Below are 16,340 nucleotides of genomic sequence, written 5' to 3' on the forward strand. Positions count from 1 at the left end.
AAAAAAGGGGAAATATGGTGATATCTTGTGTACCCTAATAAAATTTGTGTGAAGATCGGAGAACAGATCAAGTCACTAGATTAAACCTAGAAGCCAGGGAGTGGTGGCACACACCTTTAATCCTAGCACTCAGGAAGCAGAGATCCATTTGGATCTCTGTGAGTTGAAAACCACTCTGGATTACATAAAGTTGATTCAGTCTAGGAAAGAAACAGAGCCAGGTAGTGGTGACACACGTCTTAAATCCCAGCACTATGAAGGAAGTGATGGCTGTGTGGAGAAAGGTATATAAAGCATGAGGAGACAGGGATGGAAGCCTTTTCAGGCTGAGGAGTCCTAGAGGTGAGACGTGGCAGTGGCTTGTTCCTTTGTCTCTCTGATCTTTCAGCATTTACCCTAATATCTGGCTCCAGAATTTTTCTTATAAGACCCTTAAGAATTGATGTTACAGCTGGGCAGCAGTGGTTAGTAAAAACAAATGAATATTTTGCATAGTTTTAGAGGCTGGAAATCCCTAGGTTATAGGGCAGGCTTCCATGTCTATAAACAAGGTCTCCTATGTCCACATATGGTAGGGAACCTATTTTGGAAAGTCACTCTCCCTATTCATGAGCAGTTCTGCCTTGTCTTCCCAAAGGGTCCCTACTACTTTTGCCTTGGACAGCTGTACTTCAACATATTGCACCTTTATCAAATGTGCTTATAGTTTTGGATTTTGTATGTTATTCATTAAGCGACACTGTTTACCGTGCGAGAAAAGCCATAAGGTACAACAAAACCCACTGTAAGAGTTTATTAAGGGAAGCGAACAGAAGGAGGTGCTTATGCCTTTTGAAAGATCATGCAGGAGGAGAGAGGAGGGATAGATGGAACCTGCTTTTTATAGGTCCTCCCCTGCACATGATCATACGGGCTTATGTAGCTACACCACACATGCACATAGATTGCATGATTAATCTATACACAAATTATGTGGTCACACAGCATATGGATTATATAGTATGTAGTATGTAAGGCCCTGGAATGACTAGGTCTCTTGCTTGGCTCCTGGACAGTGTGGTCATGCAGCTAGGGGAGTGGTTAGGAATTTTAAAAGATTTCCCATCTCAAGTGCCTGGCTAAGAATTTTTAGTACTATCTTTCATTTGAGTTATTGAGCACTTAATGCTTTTGAGTATAAGAGGTTATAGGCTCACGTTTTCCATTAACTATAAGGAGTAGTCCATCTCCACAGAAAATCTAATCTTGATGCATTTTCATGCTCATGATCAGTGTTTGTATGTATGAAATATATGGCAGCTCTTGAAGCTGGCCAATCTGCTTTCCCAAGCCAACTGTGGAATTCCACTTGCTTTAATAAGGCAAGGTAAACAAAGGGGATACTTGGCACTTCAATTCTTGTTTTTGTTCCCATTGTGAAGGCCCCTTAGTAAAGGGCTGGTGGTCCAAGGTCTTTCGATGTCATTGAGCTAGCTTGACACATCTCTCCAGTCTCAACCAAGGGAGTATTGCTTTCACAGCCTATATTGGTACACAAAGACAAGTCATACACACAGATTCCTACGCACTTCACACAGAGGAATGAGTATTTATTTTTCTTCCTTAATATTTACTCTCCTGTTGCATCCTCAGACTTCTTATCCTTTACTCTTCCTTAGCTAGAGAAGAATGACTCTCAACATCTACTAGCCTTCTTCTGTATTCTACCTGTCTGAAGTCTCCTTGCTACTTATTTGTTCTCACATCACCAGGAAAGAGGGATGTCACCACACACACAGCCACAGCCATGCTGGTGTCAGACTGAGATTGAGAACCTGGAGCCAAATTTCTTTCCTTCTGTTTTCCTATACCTTGGTGTTACCTTTTCTTCCTTTAGCAAAAAACCAAGCTGTTTATTTCTTCCATCTTAGTCACAGTCACCGAAGTTTTCTATCATGAAAGCAACCCATAACAAGGTATCACAATTTAATGGACAGCTCCAAGTTATTTACATTTTCATATGGAACAAATACATTATCACATAAAGACTGCATCTCTGCAGGTGAAACATGATAAATTGGGGCCAGGAGAGAAGCTTCCTTTAGATAGTGAAGTTGCTGCCTGCTCACAGTACAGTATGAACTGCAAATGTAACATAGCAAAGTAATGAGTGGTGACTGTCACTTGCTGCATTTCTATGACATGATGAAATGATTTGTAAATGTATTGTCTCTCTTAATTCATAAAAACCTTTTATTCTTTTTATTTCTCAACTGAGGAAATCAGGGGTTGCAGGTTCTAAACTGGTCGAAGACACATAAACAATACAGTAGCAAATGGACTTCAAATCCAAGCACTTTGTGTCTGGGGCCCCAACTATCAACCACTGCTTACTGCCTTTCAGTACTGCAATTAGGTATAATGATGGCTGAAGTGATTGAGATGATGTTTTATTAAATTAAATTAGACGAGTAGACTGATATGGGACTCTTTTCTCAATTCTTAGTTCTTAGCAAAAGCACCTCTGATGGCAGAATTTCTGCTGAGTATTCCAAGATGTTATGTGTGAAGGAGTAGTGAAATCTATAAATGCTTTAATGTTTACTCAAATAAAGAAATAGCAAAATCCCTTAATTAAAACAGCACTATAACTCTCCACTTAAAATTAGCTTAACAACTTCTCTAGTATTAGTCTCCATTTACCCTTGCTTAATAGATAGTTTTCAGTGTCTGCCTCTCATAGAGACTGTTCAATGTACTGCTACCATTCTTACATATAAATATATATTTATGTTATATATGTATATATTAGAATTCTATATAAGTATATTTGGTATTGTTAATTACTAAATTATCCTGAAATACAAACACACACACAATTTTGAAAAATAACACACAGATAGATTTTAGATATGTATAAAATAATGTCCTTATTATCATATTAAGGAGTTCAAATTATTTGAGAGTAGATATCTGAACACAGCTAAGCAATGTTGAGGAAATCCTACTTATTTGTCAGCTATAGCAAATTAAATCAAGGATCTATGATAATAGGTACAGTTTATTGTTAGAGTTATCAGGCATTGTTAGAACAGGGAGGGTATTGTTAATTTGATGAAGGCCAGATAAAGTCTGAATAAAAGGAAATAATGTGGCATGGTTTTGAATACAATGTGTGTTCAGTAAATATCATTGATAAATACATATAAAAGATGGACAAATAAAGACAACTGAATGAATGGAATGGAAAATTCTAAACATTTCTATCTATACAATATTGCCAAATTTGATTCAAAGCTAATATATTAGATGATAGTGCTGTTCTATGGTAAACTTATGTTGTAATTTCTATTCAGTAGTAGAGAAGATGAAAACATAGTATCTCTGTTATCTGTGAAAAGTTGAGGATATTTCGGCTTTGTCACTTTCGTGTTCTGTTTTATAATAATGTGTGTTCAGGCATTATGGAAAGTACCAACCTTGAACGCTGCATTTTGCTTCTTTTACTTCATCTAAAAATGAAAAAGAAAAGACAACTATTAAAGTTAGAGACAGTTGAAGCAATAGGCAAACTAAAAAGGCCATCTTTTAAAAAAATTAATAAAGTTTCACCATTTTACTTAGGACAGAAAACAAACATTTAACTGTGGAAAGAAAACACCTGATAAAATTTTCCTCTCTGATAATGTGCCTTTGCTATTTTGGTAGTTTACTTCTGTAAAATTTCTTGGTGGCATAGCAATTATGGGAATGTTTAACAAAATTATATAAAAGGAAAAATTATACAGGCAATGCTTAGTCAGCTCATGTGAATATGCCGTCATGATATCGTTTCTCCATAAATCTGGGCAAGACAATTTTCTGAGGACATTGTAATATACTCTCCTCCTGCATGCTGATCAGAACACAGGCTTCACATCATTCTCTCTTCACTCCCCTAGTAAACTGTTCTCCCTTATAGACCAAGTGATTATTGTGTTGTTTATAATAACTGTTCTACATTCCTTATGGAAATCGTAATTATGATGCTGAATATTCAAACTGCAAGCCACTTTTCTCAGGGAAATTGTAATTATGATAATGTAGTATTTACTCAGCCAATGTTTTTAAGTCATTGTTCTCTTTGAGGAATGGGAGAGGAGATGAAAACACTGACATAAAGCGTCCCTTTGGGATCTCAGAAGTGTCTTCAGGCAAAGAGGAATAGCTGTTATTTTCAATGTGTCACATCAGGTTTACATGAGTTACACATGCAGCATACACACATTTCACAAAGAATTATCTAAATTACATAGGTGTCTCACTTAACTCACACAACCAACCCATGAAGTAAGTACTATCCTGATTTTATAAACAAAAGACTTGAGACTTCTGTTCAGCACCATGGGCTGAAGGTTCACAGTGTCTGACACATTCACACATATGACATTACCTTACTAGTGTCAAAAATTAGCTTTTACATATATGTAATCACTTATTTTGCATACAAATAATTTTGTAGAATAGATGTCAATACTTAAGTTTATCCTAACTGATAGAGAAGTGAGTTCTGTCCTTATAATAAGAATATTTGTGCAGGAAATGCTTATAGAATATACATTTTTGTAACAAGAAATAGATTTTTAAAGTATGCATATTAGAACCACAGACAAGTAATGTTCAAATTATAACTTTTTAGAACGAAGATACAAAGCATATGGTCCAAGGCCAGTTAGCAGGAAGGCCACTCACTAGGCCAGGCAGTATATGGTTTCGGCTGCAGGAAGGATTCAAGCCACAGCCTTTTTTTATTAATAAGCACAGATCATATCTACTATGCAAAAATCCTTTATGGACAGTTTAAATCTCACAGTTGCAATACACGTGATTTTATTTTAATTCAATAAATTAAGCTCAGCAAATTTATTTGCTCAAATTTGCCAATTTGTCATATGTTCTTTTATATCTTGGCACAATTGGCCAGATTTAATTAAAAAAACAAACAACAAACTAAAGTAAGATTAAAGGAAACTAAGAAACTAGGGGCCACAAAATAGGAAATAAAGTATCCAAGAATGAAATACATAAATTAGTGTTTTCAGAAATCACTGCTGCTTCTTTCTTACATCATGCATAGCTTAAGAGCTTCCAAGATTACCCATTATCTCAGTTTTATTATAATTCAAGTATCTCTTCAGGAAGTTCCGTCTGTCTCCCAAATAATTTATTTTTCACCCTTTAACATGTCTTCTCCATTCCTCAGTAGCTCTCCTCTGTTCCATGGGGACCATTTAATAATTTGCCCCTGATTTCTCACACATGAGAAAGTAGATAAGTGATCCAATTTGACAGCCACAGGAAGCAATATTGATCCTCAATTTTAGCATGATCCTTCAGAGCCACCAACTAGCCATTTATCTGATTATTATTTCAATCACTTTCAACTGAGAAAGGGAAGTAACTGCATTTGTCTAGACCCAAAACAAATTCCCTAAGACAGTTTGTGAGCCTGTTTTAGACAAGGTCTTGAACTCCCTGGTTTAACCAAGGCTGGCCTTGAACTAATGATCTCCCAATATCAGCCACTGGAGAGAGATGATGCTGGTATTTGCCACCGTGTCTGGTTGGCATTCAGCCTTGTTTAGTACTATAGTCTACACGTTTATGACATCAATACACAAAGGTGCATAATGTCACTGAAAGCAAATGGAATTTTTGAACTGAGGTACAGCAGTGGCTACCTAATCGTGTGATGTATGTACTCAGCTCAGTATGAATGGTATAAACCAGGGGATGCTGTCCCGATAAAGCAACAGGATAGCTTTCTAAATGTATAATTGAGGGTGGAAATATGACTAAATGTTGAAGCACTTGCCTGTGTGTGAGAGACCCTTGGTTTAATTTCTACCCCTCCCAAACAATGGCACATATGAAGTGTCTCACAATTGTGAGATACTATCCTAAGGATGTATTTAAATACTTTAAATCAATGACTGTTTCACCTCCCTCTCCCCATCCCCTACATCTTCAAAGGTTAGATTATGTGGATCCAGGAATGAAGGTGGGGGAACCTGAGTAGTCAACATCGAATTATTCCTCTTGGCTAAGCAAGGAACTGTTTTTCCATTCTTAAAAACTGGGTTCTGTGCCCCCAGCTACCTTTGTTTTCAAATACTCCCATGTGGAGGACATAATAGGAGGCTCATTAATTATTAAGATATGTCTGATTTTAAAGAACAACAACAACTATTTGGATGCCTATGGCAAACAGCTGAGGAGAGGGAGAAGCTGCTAAACCATCAGTGGGGAAAATGGGGCTATATCCACCAAGATAAGTCGCCTCTGTTTCTTAACCTTTCCCTGCTTATTTCTAATAGTATATAGCAAAATACAATAGGCTGTGTAAGTAATGGTGAGAAGGATTTCAGAGTTTTAGCGGGTGTCAGTTCACAAGGTGAACCACCATCATCAGTGGAGGTGCTGGCTGAACACAATGAATTCTAGCATGGACAGTAGAAGAAAAAGATGATCAGGCAGTGACAGAAATAAGGTGTGGTCAGTCTTGAAACTGTCCCAGAGACAGAGTCTGCTTCCTAGTAATCTTCCTAATGGGTAGGCAAGGATGAGATCTTAGCATGAGAGAAGTGAACACTCACCCCTATCCCTAACCCAGACCTATCTCCAATAGACAACCACTTGCACATGAAGAATTACTTTTCTCCGAGAGAGTCTAAATACAGAGCAATAAATGACAAGCACAAAATGAACTCAATGGCATCTTTGAAGGCTCTTTGTCTCATAGGGCTTTACCAGGGCATTCTTTTTGTTGTTGTGATTGTTTTATCCTTACAGGTCCTTTGCATATATATTATGGCTTCCAGTTTTGTGTTTTTATGGGGTTCTTGGATGTGCAAATGTATGTGTATCTCTGCTTCTGCATATGTTTCTTGTGAATTTTCTATGGCTTCTTTTCTGTTTATTTCTTTTGTCTTATTCAAATGATTTTGTTCTATCTTATTTTATTAATATTAATTAGATTCCTGTTTATTTTCTAAGGGAAGTCAAGAAGGGTGTGGCTGTGCATGGGGGGCAGTGTGTGAAGAGGACCTCAGGGAAGCTTGGGAAGAAGAGATTTAATCAGAATATATTGTATTAAATATCTATTTTCAATAAGAATTCAAATTAAATAAGAATTCAAAAGAGAAAAGAAAAAGATGTCTTCCTCATTGTGGTGTCCTCGGGAAAGGTGTCCTTCAAGAAAGGTGTCCTTCAAGGATTTGGAATGAGTTCTTGTCAGATGCTACACACAGACACAAAGCCTGCAGTTGCTGCAGGGTGTCATTCTGTTCTCCTTGAGACCAGGACTCATGTCATCAGCTGCTAGAGGGATTGACTGATGGATGCTCAATTCTGACTTCTTCTCCCAGGCTGTTTTTCCCTCTGCCAGAGGGAGTGAATGGTGATCGAGGTTTTTCTCCTCCTAATGGCAGCTCCCATCCAACTACTCCCCCTTTGTTTGATTTGGGGCACCTACAAGTACACAGATCCTGAGTGCATAGCACAGTAAACTGACTGCAACATTATTTCTACTTCAGAGATTGTGAGGGAAATTTATCTCAGTCAAGATTACAGAATTCAGGAGACATAGATCTAAGAGTGGAACATGGCTGTGTGTGGCTCCAAAGCCCATATACTTCCCATCATAGCTCCCCATGTCCATATTATCAAAAAGCTTGAACTAGTTTGCAATGCATTTTATCTACGAAGTAGGTGTACATAATGATGATATACTTAAGTCTGTAAATAAAAAGATATTACTCAATGCTATATAATATTGGCAAGTATGTTGTTATTGGAAGATCAATCTAATTTTTATATAACTATTAAGTAAGAGGCATTTACTGAGATAAATTAGTAAATATTTAACTGTGCTAATTTATAATAGCTTATTAAAACATAATGTATACATATAAACTTATACATATAAGTATGCATGTATGAATATATACATATATCTTACAAAATATATCTCAAGACTAATGGCAGGATTATGATGAACAAAATTCCTAATTATGCTAGCCTGTTTTAAAAACCCATATGATGACTTTTACTAGCTTAATTTCGTGGTGCAAAAAGATTCAAGACTTCTATGTTTCAGAAACTTAACAGATTAGTTATGGGACAAGGGCTTACATTTTATGCTATAAATGCAAGGGTTTTATCAGGCATGAAATTTAGTCAGAACGGTTTATGGCTCAGTAAAACATTACTTGAGGCAGCCTTTACATTCAGAACGCAGAGGTTACCTAATTCTAATGCACTTTTCAGAAAGTGTGCATTTTATAACCACTGAACAATACTTCACTCAGTTCTTCAATAAATTCTCCATTCCTTTATTTTACCCATCAACTCTAATTCCATGTAAAATTATTATGATTTTTCTATTGAAGTGTGTGTAGCACCAAAGGCTCATTCATGTGAATCCACCACTGCTGTAGACTCAGGAGAGCTTAAACATAAAAACACATGCAAAACATTACATTAGATTCCTCTAAGGAAAACAACATAAGGAAATCCTAAGAGATGTACTGGAAGTGGATGTATGTTATGGGCATTAGTTGTACATGGAGGAAGTGCTTGCTACCTTTGGGGCTATCACTGTCTCAAGCTAATGGACAAAATAATGTTTGTACTATTTTAATGGGAAATGCTTTGAGAATTTATAAAAGACCAGAGGGACTTGAGAGGTTGCTACTGTGGTTCCTGCATGGCCTCTCCATGGAAGCTGCATGCCAGGTCAGTGCTGTATCACATAGTCTTCTTCAGAAGGAAGAAGCTAATGAAGGACTTCTCTTGGAGAAGTAATAGGTTTGGCCCATCACACTCCACTAAGTGAACTTTGAATTGAACATAGTATCTGACCTTCATTGGCCATCCTTAGGCTATTGTTTACCTAATAATTGATAAGACTACAGAAATTTATAAAGCCAGACTCCAATTTTATTCCAGAAATATTTGCTTATTAAATAGATTCACTTTATGTAAACTTATAAACTTCAGAATGACAGGAAAAGATATTAATATCCATTTATTGTTATTAAGATGGGGATATCTTAGTTAGGCTTTCTATTGCTGTAAAGAGACACCATGATCACAGCAATTCTTATAAAGGAAAAACATTTAATTGGATGCCATATGCTTCAGAGATTCAGTCCATTATCATCATGGTGGGACATGGTAGCTCACAGGCAGACAGGGTGCCTGAGAGGTATCTGAGAGTTCTACATCTTGCAGGCAATGGGAGGTGCTCTGTGTCACTGCTGTGGCTTGAGCTCATATGAGATCTCAAAGCCTACCCCCACAGTGACACACTTCCGCCATCAGGGCCACACCTACTACCACAAAGCCACACCTCCTAATAGTGCCATTCTCTTTGAGTTCAGTTTCTTTCAAACCACAATGGAAACAGGGTGCAAAGACAGGTATGACCTACTAACAAAAAGGTTTTTTGACAGTTAATGTGGTACACCTGAGTTCACCAAGATGCTCTGCACTTTCCAGTAAACAATATCTTAGATTCAAAGGTGATAACCACATTTTCCCACAACTCCCAGAACAGTACATAATAGTATGGTATGCTTAACACCACAATGTTACATACCAACAAAGCAGACAAAAGATAAAGAATGCATATGCACACCCCATTCCCCCTGCATACACATACACGTGTATGTGCACATATGCACATATACAAGCACACCTACATATATGCAAACACGCGAACACATACATGCATACATGCAAAGATACCCTCTCACACACACACACACACAAGTAAACACACATAGATACATACACACACACACAAATACACACCCATAAACCTATATATATATATAACACCACAAATGCCTACACACATGCAAAAACACAAAAATATTCACACACATATGTATGCACATAGTCACCTAGAGTAATTTCATAATATAAATGAATATGTAGAACAGACAATATCTGATTGAAAATTATGTAAGAACATTATTTTTTAAAAGACGTTACAATTTATTAAATTTTTGAATGAGCAGCAGAGAGTAGTTGGAATAGCATAAACATTTATATGGTGAGCTCTGAAGAAAAAGGGTTCTTAAAGAGTTCAGAGGAGTGACTTGGACATGAGAAAGCATTTAGCTTGGGCTGCAGTGGTAACAACCACAATGAAGTGAAAGCATGGCTGTTTGTTTAGTATTTGTTTGATGGACAGAACTAGAGAATGTTAAACAAACAGTTTGGTCTATGGCTCAGGTTTCTTGCTAGCTAGCTCTTTCATCTTAAATTAATCCACTTCTATTAATCTATATTTTGTCACGTGTCTTTGTAGCATTACCTGTGTTCCATTACATCTTGCTTCCCCCAGCAGTGTTCAGCATCTCCACTGATTCTGCCTTCTCCTTGTCTCTCTTCTTGGACTCCCCACCTGGCCCTATTCTGCCTTGCCATAGGCCATAGCAGCTTCTTATTAACCAATGGTAACAACACATATTCACAATGTACAGAAAGACCATCCCACAGAAGGTGGAAGTGAGGCTATGAAGGAAGAAGAGATATATCTGGAAAGTTGAGAAAAGACATATCATGTATTTCATGACAAACCTATTATAATACTTTCCAGGTTGTTTTGTCGTCAGAAAGAAGCTGAAAGACCTTTCAAAAATGTATTAAAAGTTAAAATTTTGTTAAAAAGTGATCACACAAAAACAAATTGATGTGTTGGGAATGTTAATAACAGTGTGTAGCATGGATTGCTCACAGAAGACAGAGGCTGTGTCTGGATCCCAGTGGTGGCAATATGGTCCTACAGGAGATGATATATGAACATGTATACTACAGCTCATATTGCAGTCTTTCACCAAAATAGTTATTTCCTGGGAAGTAGCTCTTTTCCCCCAGAAATCTTTGCGCTTCTAACATCCTGTTTTTATGTTAATATAATTATACTTTACATGTAGCACATCTGACTGGGGGCATTACCATATAATGAAGGAAGACTCTGTCTGCATTCAGAGGGACCTGGGTAGATTAGATTACAGCAGCTGTATTTCTTTCTTTTCTTTTTTTTTTTTTTTTTTGGTTTTTTGAGAGAGGGTTTCTCTGTGTAACAGCCCTGGCTGTCCTGAAACTTGCTTTGTAGACCAGGCTGGCCTCGAACTCACAGAGATCCACCTGCCTCTGCCTCCCAAGTACCAGGATTAAAGGCATGCACCACCATGCCTGTTATCCCTAATTCTCAATAGAGTAAACATGAGTAAGTTTCTGAGATCATCTGAGTGAATCCCATTTCATAGATAAGGAAACTGAGACTCAAATGATTACCTTCTTAAAATTTATTTTGAGAATTAGTGAAATTCCATTTCATAGTTCATAGTTTTCTGATTATTTAGCTTTCTTGATTCACTAAATTCACCAATGGTTAGATGCAAATTGTAGAAGCATTATAGGAATTCCTCAGACATCTAAAATTTATTGTTAAGGATATTTTCAGGTAGAAGTATTTATGAGAAACATTTATTAAATATGTCTTTGTGAAAGAATTATAATGATAATTATCACCATTAAATGAGATTAGCTAAACAACTACAACACATTGTGGGCTATTAATAGGTACTCATTTATATTAAGGACAGAAATAATACCCACAGACAGAATGAACCAAACACTAATGAAATATACTTCATATTTCCTATTTGAATGTAAGCAATAATTGCAGCAAGGACTTTAATCTCCACGAGCATTCATTCTCATATTATCTTTAGGTTTCAATATTTACTTGCATCTAAGTGATAGTATAATTTAGTCCTATAGACCATGTGGTACATGTCAGGTAAAGCAGCAAAACATAGTAGTTGTCAATGCATGCTTTGCTTTTAGCTAGCATCGACATGACTCTTCAAATTGCTATAAAATATTTGCCAAATTATGTGACTTTTGTGCCTCGGTTTCCTAATCTGTAAAATGGACAGAGTAAAGGATAAGGTCTATCCACTGAGCTAAAACAAGCATCCAATGAAACACTCTAGCTAAAGTGCTCATACACTGGTATCATTATATCAATACTGTCACAGTTTTTCACACTTTGTGTGGATTTACAACACATAATATACACCTGGCAATTTGCAGCAAAAAGACAAAGGAATTGTTTCTCCACTCCATGATCAGTCTGGTGCTTCTCAATCTCCATCTATAGTCAAGTGTTCTGGTTCCAAATCCTCACATCAGATGTTGTCATTTGTTCTTTGCTTAGCATAGAGATTGTTCAGTTTAGCATCTGCTCAAGGCCCTTCACTGGTGGCTTCTGCTGGAATTCCAGAGAGTGCTGTACTTCATTTCTCTCAAGAAATACAATAGACCTTCAACCTCTCTTGTGCACAAGATACTAGATTTCTGCATCTTATTTTCTATACCAGTCTTCGACCCAAATGTTTTCTTTTCTTTATTATCTTGTACAGAAGACTTAGGAAAGGGAATCTGTGGGCTCAGGAAAGGAGGTCACTTGTTGAAGGACACCTACTCATTTAAGGAAGTAGAGATTGAGAAGCCCAGTGGATTCTGGAGTAAGAAGTCACTGTTTAGGTGACCTGGAAAGGAAGTATTCCACACACAGAAATTCCCATTTCATGAAACTATAAATGTACATGAATATGGAGATACTTGTCACCTCCATGCCTCAACTATGAAATTAATGTTGAATGTTGACTCATGTTAATGACACTTGGCAATGTAATTCTCTGTAGGAACATCTGTACGGTATTTCAGATAATCCCAGGGGTGCTTGGAGAGAGGGAGAAAGTCAAGCAGAGAGAACTGTATGAAATTAATTAAACAGACACTTTAGTGTAAGGAAGCTGTGTACTGGAAAGCACATCTGTTTTGCATATGCATCCCCCCTCACCTGCAGTGTTCAGGTTAGTCTAGCAATCTCAAGTTTAAAGAGAATTTGGGGCAGAGCAACATGTAAATTTATGCAAATTCAGAAAAATAAAGTTATAAAATGTGAGGCCAGTATTATAGCCATAAAAAAAACTTGTCCTTACTTTTATATTCTCTAAAATAGAATATTATATAAACAACAGATATATATTCATAAATATTAAATTGTAATAAAATTACTATACTATTAGCTCATATTTTGCTTAAATTATTTCAAATGATTTGAAAATGGTATGTAAATAATTAATCATTTTAAATAGTGTCGCTCATATACCCACCACTCAAAACAAAAGCTAAGAAACTGTAGTGGGTAGCCATCCCAGCATTGGCCTAGAAATTCCAACCCCCATTGAGGCTTTGGTAATGGTCACGCCCACAAGGCGGGGCGGAGACACATGAAGTCCTTTGCCTGATCTCCAGGGTAGTTAGCATTCTGGACTCCACATTTATCCTCTTGTTTTTTTTAATGCTACATACAGTCATCTTCGTTAATCAAGTTTAGGCTTTAAAAATATAATCATATGATAAGTAACTATTTAGGTCATCTTTCAGTTAATATTTTATTGTAGACAATGGCATGTTTTTACCTGCCTCTATATTTAATTTTATTTCAATTTTATTGTTACTCTATTTCAGGAAATTATCTTCTTTCTTATTTCCTGATTGTTTTTTGGGTTGTTTTTTTTTTTTTTTTTCCGGCCAGGGGGGGGGGGGGGGGGGGGGGGCGGTTTCAAGACAGAGTTTCTCTGTGTTGTTTTGGTGCCTGTCCTGGATCTTACTATGTAGACCAGTCTGGCCTCGAACTCACAGAACTCACAGAGATCTGCCTGGCTCTGCCTACGGAGTGCTGGGATTAAAGGCGTGCACCACCACCACCTGGCTCCTTGTTGATTTTAAAATAATATTTTCACTACATATTACATTCTTTGAATTATTTCCAAATATGCCTCCTATGATGTTGATTTTAACATTCTAGAATTTTAATTTCAGCTATGTAGGTTTGTATTTTTTCCTTTGCTCTCAGCATTTTTAAAAACAAGATTTAAGGAGATATAATAATTGCCTTTAAAAACAATATTTTTTACTCTCAACATTTCCTAAGATTTACCTCTTTTATCATTTAAATACTTTATTAGCTGGTCCTAGTGTGGGCACCAGGTCATTTTAATTGTTTTCATTATTGAGATAAATACTAGGCCCTCACAAACATTCACACAATTATTTGAACACTAAATTCTAGGTCCTAAGTCTTTCACTCTCTGAAAACAGCTCTTGGTCCTCTCCTTGAAAACCATGCTGTACTTCCCCATTTGAGGCTGGGCTGATTGCTGTTCTTTGATGGATGTAGTTCTCTCTGTTCTTTCTCTTTTCCTTCCAAGGATACTTCTGTACTCTCTGTGGTACTCCAAGTGCCCAGGATGGACTGAGTTCCCCTAGTGGAATACATTTACAAAAAACCAAAACCAAACAAACAAAAAACGTAAGGTTCAAAAGATGATTTTTTTTTTTTTCAAGACAGGGTTTCTCTGTGTAGCTTTGCGTCTTTCCTGGAACTCACTCTGTAGCCCAGGCTGGCCATGAACTCACAGAGATCCTCCTGCCTCTGCCTCTGCCTCGCGAGTGCTGGGATTAAAGGCGTGCGCCACCACCGCCTGGCCAAAAGATGATTTTAAAGGAAGTCTTTCTTGATTTTTGTTATCTTGAAGAGTTACTGCCTGCCATGTCATTACTAGGCTGTGACTAGTACTTCATCTGAAATGACTTAAAATTCATTTGACTAGTCCAGACTAGATCCAGTCTTCTCATACTTGCTGAAATGTGAATTCACTTTCAGGTCAGGTTTGTGAAGGGGAACACAAAATCAGAGGGTGCATGAGAAGACTGCCTTGAGCAGTTCCATGCCTCCACTCTGAATTAAGAAGAGTAGAGAAGGCAAAATACTGTTAGTTTTCATCATGCTTTTTTTCTCTCTCTTCTAGGCAAACAAAATTAGACTTTTTGCCAGGAAGAAGCTTTGTGTAGCTTAGGGAAAATAATGAAGCAGAAGAAAATGAAGTGAACAAAAGATAAATATTCAAAATATATTCTTGCCCTGGAAGTCTCAGATGTACTAAATCCTTTATGAATTGTGCTTCTTTTCATGAAGAACTAGATATAATCATAGGCAAGTATCAGTGCATGAGCTTCATTAACATACCCTCCTTGTTAAGTGGAGCAAGGCTTATCCAGAGACTTACAAGAGGAAAAGAAAATGGACCCAGGGAGAAAGGAGGCATGGCAGTTTAGATTTGTTTAGGGAAAAGTATATATCCCTGGAAACTGTGCAGACTTTATTTGTAGTGAAGCAACAAAATTCAGTATACATTTTTTATAGAATGTCATCAATAAAATACTGTAGTTCTGCACCATCCAAGATCTTCAACATGATAGTAACAGATAATTGTCTTTGTGAGGAATAGCAACAAGCAGGAATGTCTGTCTTTCCTTTTCTTGCTTTCTTAGTTCCTTCCTGTCTGTCTGCCTCCCTCCCTTCCTTCCTTCTTTCCTTCCTTCCTTCCTTCCTTCCTTCCTTCCTTCCTTCCTTCCTTCCTTCCTTCCTTCCTTTCCTTCCTTCCTTTCCAAACATTAGACTTTAATATTGGAAACCTCGTAGCATACACATCACTGACTTAAATACCTCAGAATGACTGAGGACCACCTGTTGGCAAAGATTTGATGAAGTATGGTGCCTGCCCTACCCGCATATATTTTTGTTTGATTTTGTTACTGTTTTGGTTTTTGAGTCTCAGTCTGTAGCTCAAGCTGGCCAATAACTAAAAGATGTTCATTCTGCTTCAGTCTCCAAGTTATGGAACTACAAGTATAAGCCACCATGTTTAGCTCACTCTTTCAAAGGGAAAAGATAAACATACTGTTCATGGACATCAAGGGCTGTGCAACTTAACCCTGATAATCTGGCTGAAAACATGACAAGGGCCAGTCATTTAGCTAGCACCTATTCTTGCTACTAAGACATTCTGCAGAAAGGGGCTCTATCTCATCTCATCTCATCTTATCTTATCTTATGATATGTTATCTTATCTTTCTATCTATCTATATTTCTATCTATCTATATTTCTATATTTCTGCATCCCTGCCTCCTTCTTTGCATGTGTATGTGTGTGGGCATGTGCATTTGTGCGTGTTCCATTTTACCTAAAACTTTGCGAATTATTTTCTACTTATAGCTATTGAAAATGTGAGAATCTGATAAATGTGCAATCCAGTGATTCATTCTAAAGACACAGGACGTATTACTGTTACTGAAATATGCTATCTCAATAAGAGTTGACTACATAATAGAAAGAAAATTGCCATAAGGTCTTCACCTAAGGGAAAGGGAACATATTTGTAGCCAG

The 16,340-nt window shown here is 37.1% G+C and overlaps 1 long non-coding RNA gene across 1 annotated transcript in view; it reads right to left on the reverse strand.

The window, feature by feature from the left end:
• Window positions 1-16,340, reverse strand: part of LOC118578362 — a 203,422-nt gene that overhangs the window by 80,823 nt on the left and 106,259 nt on the right. Inside the window, exon 2 of the long non-coding RNA XR_004944252.1 lies at window positions 3,459-3,491. This is a non-coding gene — a long non-coding RNA (uncharacterized LOC118578362). The remainder of the gene's footprint in view (window positions 1-3,458; window positions 3,492-16,340) is intronic.

Source organism: Onychomys torridus, chromosome 2 (assembly GCF_903995425.1).
Source record: "Onychomys torridus chromosome 2, mOncTor1.1, whole genome shotgun sequence".
In the NCBI taxonomy this organism is placed as follows: Eukaryota; Metazoa; Chordata; class Mammalia; order Rodentia; family Cricetidae; genus Onychomys; species Onychomys torridus.